Here is an 8795-nt window from a genome sequence, read left to right on the forward strand (position 1 = left end):
GACCTTGATGCATGTTCCTGTTATAACTTTCACTTCTTTCAACAATATTAGAACCAAAATTGAAGTGAGAGGGGTGAGAATTCATAGTAGCTAATGGAAATAAAAAGGGAAAATAAAGACAAATAAACAAGTAAAAGAAAAATATTTACAATAACCAATAATAAGGCACACAATTGCAGTTCCCCAGCAATAGCGCCATTTTGACGTTAGGATTTTTGCTAGTAAAGAATTTATAAAAATAGTCACGTTGTAGATATAGTTTCTAAACCAACAGAAATCCCTTCGTACAAACGTTTTGGTTGTCACAAGTAACAAACCCCTAAATAAATTGATAACCGAAGTATTTAAACCTCAGGTCGTCTTCTCAAGGAACTACAGGGAAGTATGTTCTTATTATCGGTTATGGAGATTGTAAATCGGGGTTTTGAAGATGAGGAGCAAGTAATTTAAATTGCAATTGAAATAAGTAAAAGACTATAAAGTAAATAAATAACTGTAAAATAAACTTTTGGCAAGGTATGAGAAATTAGAAGTCCTATCCTAGTTATCCTTATCAATGATGATGAAAATTGAACCTTAATTCCACTTAGTTAACCTTTGCTAGAACAAGGGAAAGTCAAGTGACTAATTAGTTAGATCCTCAAATCCTAGTTAATCCCTAAGGAAAGATTGGGATTGTTGAAGTTCAATTCAATTAGCAAAGATAACAATTATCAATCATATTTGAGTTTGATAACTCCTGAGTTACTGATTTCTTAACCAAGACCAAAAGGGGAAAAGTAAATCTATCGGAATAAAAATGTCTTCAGATTGGAAGCAACAGTAATGTAAATAAAAGAGAGCAATAATAAACTGAAATACCTCAAATAACATTAATTCAAAAGAGTAATCTGTAACATAGAAGAATTCATAAAATAAATTGAAAAGATAAATAAAAAGGAATGTTGAACCTGATAGAAAGAGGTAATCCTGAAAGCGAATAAAATCCTAAATCTAAATGCTAAAAGAGAGAGGAGAGAGCCTCTCTCTCAAAACTACATCTAAATCATGAATAGTAACTAATTGGAGACTCTCCTCTGAATGGATGCATTCCCCCACTTTATAACCTCTGATGTGTGCCTTCTGTACTTGGATTTGGGCCAAAAAGGGCTTCAGAAATCGCTGGGAGCATTTTCTGTAATTTCTGGTACGTGGCCTCTGTCACGCGGCCACGTGGGTCACGCGGTCGCGTTAATTGGAGTTTACCTTGTCGCGCGGTCGCGTCAGTCATGCGTTCGCGTCATATGCGTTTCGCTTAAGGCGCGCGATCGCGTCAAGCACGCGGTCGCGTCGCTGTTAATTCGCGCTGGCATGCGGCTGCGTCGTCCATGCGATCGCGTCGTTGCCAATTTCTCAAAAACTCCGTTTTATACTTTCCTTCCATTTTTGTATGTTTCCTTTTCATCCTTTAAGTCATTCCTGCCTTAGAAGATCTGAAATTACTTAACACACGAATCACGGCATCCAATGGTAATAAAGGGAAATTAAAATAATTACTTTTAAAGCATAGGAAACATGTTTTTCACATACATCACATAATAAGGAAGGGAAAATAAAACCATGCAATTAATATGAATAAGCAGGTGAAGGATTGAATAAATCACTCAAATTAGGCACAGAATATATCATTAAATATGGGTTTATCAATGGGCCGGGATCATTGAATTTTTCAGGAATTAAAGAAGAGATAGAATCATCTTTGTTGAGTTCGCCAATTTTCTCCTTGTGGGTACAAACATCTTTCAGGACTTGGCATATTTGGGCACTTGTTGAATGGCTTGAAATAAAGGGACGGTGACTTCAACATTCTTAAAAATTTCCACCATGTTGGGGTCAAGTTGTTCTTGCTTCTTGGCCTTCTTGGCCTTCTTAAAAGCTCATAATGGAATGGGCATAGGCTCTTCAATCGGATTTTTCCTCTTTGGCTCATTGGCCATGAGTGGTTCCTCCCTATCCTTCTCAACATCTTCCTCTTCGTCATTCATCACTCCCATATCCTCTCCTACCTCTTCCTTGCGGGTTTCCTCACTAGAACTTGTAGGCACAACACCAATTTCATCCAACTTGGTGCCGCTCCTAAGGGTGATAGCATTAATGCTCCCCTCAGGATTCGGTTGAGGTTGTGAGGGCAAACCACTAGAAGTTGAGGCTTGTTGGGCATTTTGTGTAGTCGGAGGGGAAAGAGTCAAACGGGTGAGTGCTTCGGCAATTGTAGCCATATACGCTTCTTGTTTCTTGTGAAAGTCCCGTTGCTCTTGCATAAAGGTTTGGAGTGTGTCATTCATGTAGGGTTGATTAGGAGGAGGGTCTTGATTGCCTTGAGGAGGGTTAGGTTTACTATATGGATGTTAATACCTCCCTTGAGATTGAGATTATGGAGGTTGTTGGTAGGATTGTTAGTATTGTGGTTGACCCTGAGAAGCTTGATGATAGTAGGCTTGTTGGCTTGGGTAAGGTTGAGCTTTTGGGGCTTGGTTCCACCTTTGATCAGAATTATCCCTCCACCCTTGGTTTTGATTTCTTCCATGTTGATTGTAGTTGGGTCTTTGTGGGTATGGATTGGCTACCGCTAATGTAGTGTCCTCTTGGAGTTGAGGGCACTCATCAGTGTAATGGGTATTACAAGCACAAATACCGCATGATCTTGGTGGTCCTTCAATTCTTGGAAGTTGAGATGGAGGAGCTAGTAAGGCTTGAGGTGGAGGAGCTATCAAGGCTTGAGGGATTTGTTGCCCTTGGGGGATTTGTCTCAACAAAATTGTCATCTTACAAAGGGTCTTTGTCAAAACGGCATCTCCAGAGGGAGAAACTTCACTTAAAGCTTTTGGTTGTGGATTCCTTACCCTTGAGTGTTGAGTGGAGTCTGCCAAATCCGCTATGATCTCCCAAGCTTCCTCGGCGGTCTTATTTTTGGTGAGGGATCCTCTACTAGAGACATCGAGGAGAAGCTTATCTTGGGGGTTCATCCCTTGACAAAAATAGCTAATAAGGACCAACTCTTCAATAGGATGGTGGGGGCAAGCTTCCAACAACTTCTTGAATCTCTCCTAGTACTCATAAAGAGTCTCCCTGTCTCATTGCACAGTGCACAATAGCTTGTCTGTCTTTTGTGGTGGGTAGAACTTTTCCAGAAATTCCTTACACAACAAGTCCCAATAAGAAATCACATCTCCAGGTTGAGTATAAAATCATTCTTTCACTTTTCCCTCCAAAGAGAAAGGGAAAGCGAACACCAAAACTACTACTTCATCTGCACCATGTCATCTCGTAGTGGAGCATGTAACTTGAAAATCCTTAAGATGCTTAAGAGGATCCTCTCTGGGTAGTCCATTGTACTTGGGGAACAAGTTGATTGTGCCGGTCTTAAGCTCAAAATTTGGATCCAATGCCGGATACCGGATTTGTATCGGTTGCAAGTTAATATCAAGAGCTCTGGCTTCCCTTAAGGTGATTCTACGAGGTGGATCCGCCATGGTGCCATCACCTGAGTCACTCACAGAGATTTCAGCACTCCCTACAGATGAATATAAAGTTTCCTCGTTAACGGAAGAATGATGGTCACGGATTGATGGTCATAGTGAATTGGAGTACTCTTCAAGCAAGCCCGATTTACTATTCACAAATGCTAGCCGGTGCCGAGCTTGCCTAATATGAGTTAAAGTTCTTTATATTTCCAGATCAAAAGGGGCCAAGCTCGGGTTTGCAAGCGACCATGTCATTCAACTGAGGAAGCAATAGAAGCATGCAATTATGAAAAGCAAAATAAGAATGGGCAAACAAACATAAACCAAGCTAACAATTAACAACTATCAATACTAGCTAGATAAAAACAATATCTACAAATTAGTACCAAGTAGAAAACAAAAAGTCAAATATTCACAATATTCACATATTCACAACAACTAAAATTATAGCACTCATTGCGCTTAAAGTGATTCCCCGGCAACGGCGCTAAAATTTGATGGAGGGGATTATTGCCAGTTCGGAATTGATCAAAACAAGAATTAATCCATTGGTAGCATAGTCCAAACCAACAATGAGACCAATGAGTGTACAATCCAAAGGATATGTCACGATTCAAAACCAATTCAATTCCGGGAGTTTCAATTCCCGGGTCGTCTCCCAAGGACACTTGAGACCAATGAGTGTACAATCATGGTTGTGAGGATGATGGGGTTTTCAATAAAGGAATAAACATATAAAGCAATGAAAGAACATGCAAATTTGTAATAAATGAACTAATAAAGGAATCAAAGAAGTAACTATGCAATATAGACAAGTAAAGTGTAAAAAGAACTAATGTAATGTGTATAAGGGAATTGAAGCATAAAAGGTATCTTGGTTGGAGTGAGCTAAGGGTCATTTCCTTGTTGGAACCACAACTATGCCAACTAGAATGGATTAATGTCACCTGGTTAACCTCACGTCGGAGAGAAAGTTAAATGAGCATAAGTGTTCTTCACCCACAAATCCTAAATTGCTTGCTAATTGCCTTAGCAACAACATAGCGTTAGTGGGAACAAGAATAATTAACAATCCAAAATTAACACTAAATGTTGGACATTCCAACTCTAGGAATCCAATTGCTCACTTTTCCCAAGCTAAGAGATAGAAAACTAGCCTAAAATCATACTTTACATTTTGTCAAACACTTGGTGAGCAAAAACCTTAAACATGGGAAAAATGAGAAAAAGCTTGGAACCAAAAGCAACAAATGATCTCAATTAACAATAAACACTCAAGAAAGCATGTAAACATCATCAAACATCAAATTCATTAACAAGAAATAGAAATTGCAAAGGAGAAGTGAAATTGAACTATAACTTGAATTATAAGAAAGTATAAGAACAATGAAACTATAAAGAGTAATAAAAAATAGATACTTACAATGGGAATTAGCAAAATCCAAGATCAAAATTGAAATGGCACTTGAATGTAAAAACCCTAGTATAAACCCTAGTAGAGAAGATGATGAAAAACTTAAAGAAAACTTTACTAAAAGCTATCTACGACTACTCCTAAGCTACACTAACGTAATGCTATGTTATGGTCTTCATTTTCCCTTCCTTATGAGCTAAATGGCTTCAGAAATGGGCCTCAAATCCACCAAAATCATGAGTCACGTGAGTTTTTAATGAAGGCATGTGCGTCCACCTGTGCAGACGCACAGACGTCTGCGTCCGCACACTCTGCTAAAAATCTCGACTCGTGCATACGCACAGGAGGTTGTCTGCACGCACACTAGGCGATGCTTGAATGGAGCGCGTGACGCGCACGATACAGCTCACACGCACGCATGGCTCTAAACTGGCGGCTGTGCGTACACACGCAGGTCTGTGCGCACGCACACTAGGCTGAGATCTTCTCCTTTGATTCTTCATGCTTCCTCCCCTTTGAATGGTCTTCATCCATTTTCTCCATGCCATTCCTACCTTATACCTCTGAAATCATTCACAAATAACATCAAGGCATCGAATGGAAGGTAATTGGAATAAAATTAATCAAATTAGGTACAAAAGAGCATGTTTTCATAATCAAGCACAAATTAGGAGGAAAGTTCAAACCCATGCTACTTAATGGAATAAGTGCAAGTTTACATGATGAAATCCATTCAATTTCAACCAAAAATCATCATCAAATATGGGTTCATCAGTGAGCTACGCGCACGCGTGAAATGGCAAAGTTTGACCATTCACGCGTACGCGTGACTAAGCCAAAGTTGGAGGTAACGTTGGTGGACAAACGCTACCCCCAACGTACGCGATAGGAAGCCCAAAACCTGGAGTTGGAAAACTTACATCGACGTGTACGCATGGGCCATGCGTACGCGTAGATGCAGATTTTGGCAGACACGCAAACGCGTGAGCGAACACGCGCAAAATGCTGTTTCAACGGGTGCGCGTGGGCGACGCACACGCGTGGGCGGAAAAACGTTGGTGCACCAACGTTGAGTCAAATGTTGGCGCCAACGCTCACTCCTGTCAAAATCCTTCTTCAAGCCAACGTTTGACTCAACGTTTTCTTACAAACGTTGAGCACCAACATTGACACCAGCAGCAGTAAAATTTAGCACCCATGCAGATCACTAACAGGCATTTTCAATTACCCCTCTTCAACATCACTAAGACCCATTCTAGCTTGCTTCAACAAGGCCAAAAAGCCCAATCCAAGGATTTGAATACTGAATTAGAAAGTGTATAAATAGAGAAGAATTTGATTTAGAAGGGAGGTTGGCAGATTTGAGATCTGATAGGCTAGAGAGTCAGAATCCCAAATGGGAAACTCTGCACTAAATTCTATTTGTATTTTCTCTTATGAAATTTTTCTACACTTCTTTTGTTTTCTGTTTTGATTTGAGCAATGATGAATTAAATCCCAAATTCATTAGGGGGAGGAGCTCTATTGTAATCATAATGAATCAAGAAAATTCTTCTTCTTCTCAATTCAATTGTGTAGCTATAGGATATCTTCTATTTTGATTGTGAATTATTCACTCTGGAAGGGGGTTTAATTCAACTGAATGTGGGTGTGAGCCTCAAAAGGGGAATCATCTACATTAGAATTGGAGCTCTATCCTTCACAATTCTTCTAACCAACACCATTCAGGAGGAATTGAGGTTTTGAGAATTTGTGTAGCATATGGATGAGAGAATGTGCTCTAACTCTTCTCATGACAATTAGATCAAGGAATTGGCAAGATTGATTGTGATTAAAGAGATTGGATTGCCAAGGAATTAGGATCCAATCAATTTCAATCCGCCATAGATCTACTCATATAATTAAGAAAGGAGTTGAGAATTAATTGGTTCATGATGGATTATAATATCTCCAATCCCCGATGAATCATTTTCTTTGAATTTTTTCATTTGAGATCTCTCTGATTTACTTTAATCTGAATTTGTTTACTGTTGTTTTAATTTCTTACACCCTAATTCTCTTTATTATTTCATGCAATTTAAGTTTTACTGCAATTTAGATTCAGCAATTTTACTTTCTTGCAATCTAAGATTCAGTTGTTTACATTTCTTACAATTTAAGATTCAGCCCTTTTAGTTTCTTGCTCTTTAAGTTTCAGCAATTTACCTTTCTTGTGATTTAAGTTTCAGCCAATTTATTTTCAGCATTTTAATTTTCCAGCAATTTATATTCTGTTAGTCATTTGTCACTCGAACTATCAACTGTTAGCTTAACTAGATTAATCACTCAAATAAAGTTGCTTGATCCATCAATCGCTGGGGGATCGACCTCACTTTTATGAGTTTTACTACTTGATGCGACCCGGTACACTTGCCGGTTAGTTTGTGTGAAATCGATTTTCCCTCATCACTAAACCCTAATGTCTTAGTAATTTAGTCTCCTCTAACCTAGTTAACCACCAATGTCTTGATCACCTAATTTCGATTAGAGGCTTAATTTCAATTCTATTTTATGGCCACAAAAACCCTAACTACCCATATATAAAAGGATTATATGTCATGTATCCCGTTATGTAAGAACCGCAACTAATCAACCGGTTAATTAAGTAATTAATTGCCCAAGTTAGACTCCAAAAAGTTAGAGTGAGAATTTGAGGATTTAAAGGTGAAAACCGGGCAAAAAGTGAAAACCATTAAAAACCTTAAAAAAACATTAGAAATGGAAAATCGGGCGTTAATTTTAAAGGTTTGGCCCGAAGTTGGGCCAAACGGGCTAAAAATGCTAACTGGTTGGACCGGGTCCAAGTTGGGCCCAAGCCCAACATATAAAAGGATTCATTAAGTGAACCCATCAGCCACAACACACTCACTAACACACACCACCAGCTGAGAAGAGAAGGAGAAGAGAGACTCCATTAACATTATTCGTCATCATCTTCCGAAGCTCATATCTTGAACTATAGAGCTCCGATCGTCGCACCGTTTGCGGCTACGCGATCCTTTTGAAGAGATCTACAAAAACCATACAAGAAACTAGAGAGGTAACCACGAAATTCTTTCTATTCTTCTCTCCAAATTATGATGATTGATAATGTTAAGATATATGTGAAATTGATGTTAATGATATGGTTATGTGGTTTAAAAGGTTGAATGGGGATTTATTGTAGTATTTCATGATTGGTATTGATGGTTGGAGAATGGTGGAATGTGATGGAAAGATTTGGTAAATGGTGAACTTTGACCCAAGAGGGTAGTTGGTGTTGTAAATGGCAGGTTGGTGTTGTTTTGATTGGAGGTAGATTGAGGATTTTGGAATAGTTGGTAAATTGTAACTTTTGGTAAAAGTTGGTTTTTGATAAATTTTGTTCGATCATAACTTATGCCTCTATCTTCAAAATTTGATGAAATTTGTTTAAAATTAAAGATCTTTGAAAACCCTTTAAAGTGATATAAACTTTGAAAATTTTGGAATTTTGTAGAGGAAGTTATGATCATTCAAAGTTGGTATTGAAAATCTGAAATTCTGCTAAGTTGCAGAATTTTATGATTTCTGATGTGTGCGCATGCACAGCCTTGTGCGCCCACACAACCCTGCGAAAACCTTATTCTATGAAGACGCACACACCTATGCGCACGCACAGGTAGGGAAGTGCCTACTGGTTACAGCGCTAGCATAGCTGGTGTGCGCACACATCAATGGAGAATTGCGACCTGTGTGGACGCACACACCCCTATGTGCATGCACAAGTCGGGAAGGGGAGTCTATTGGGGGCTCTAGCATACCCTGTGCGAGTGAACAGACTTTATGAATTTCAGTATCTGTGTGTACGCACACCCTTG

This window comes from Arachis hypogaea, chromosome 19 (assembly GCF_003086295.3).
Source record: "Arachis hypogaea cultivar Tifrunner chromosome 19, arahy.Tifrunner.gnm2.J5K5, whole genome shotgun sequence".
NCBI lineage: Eukaryota > Viridiplantae > Streptophyta > Magnoliopsida > Fabales > Fabaceae > Arachis > Arachis hypogaea.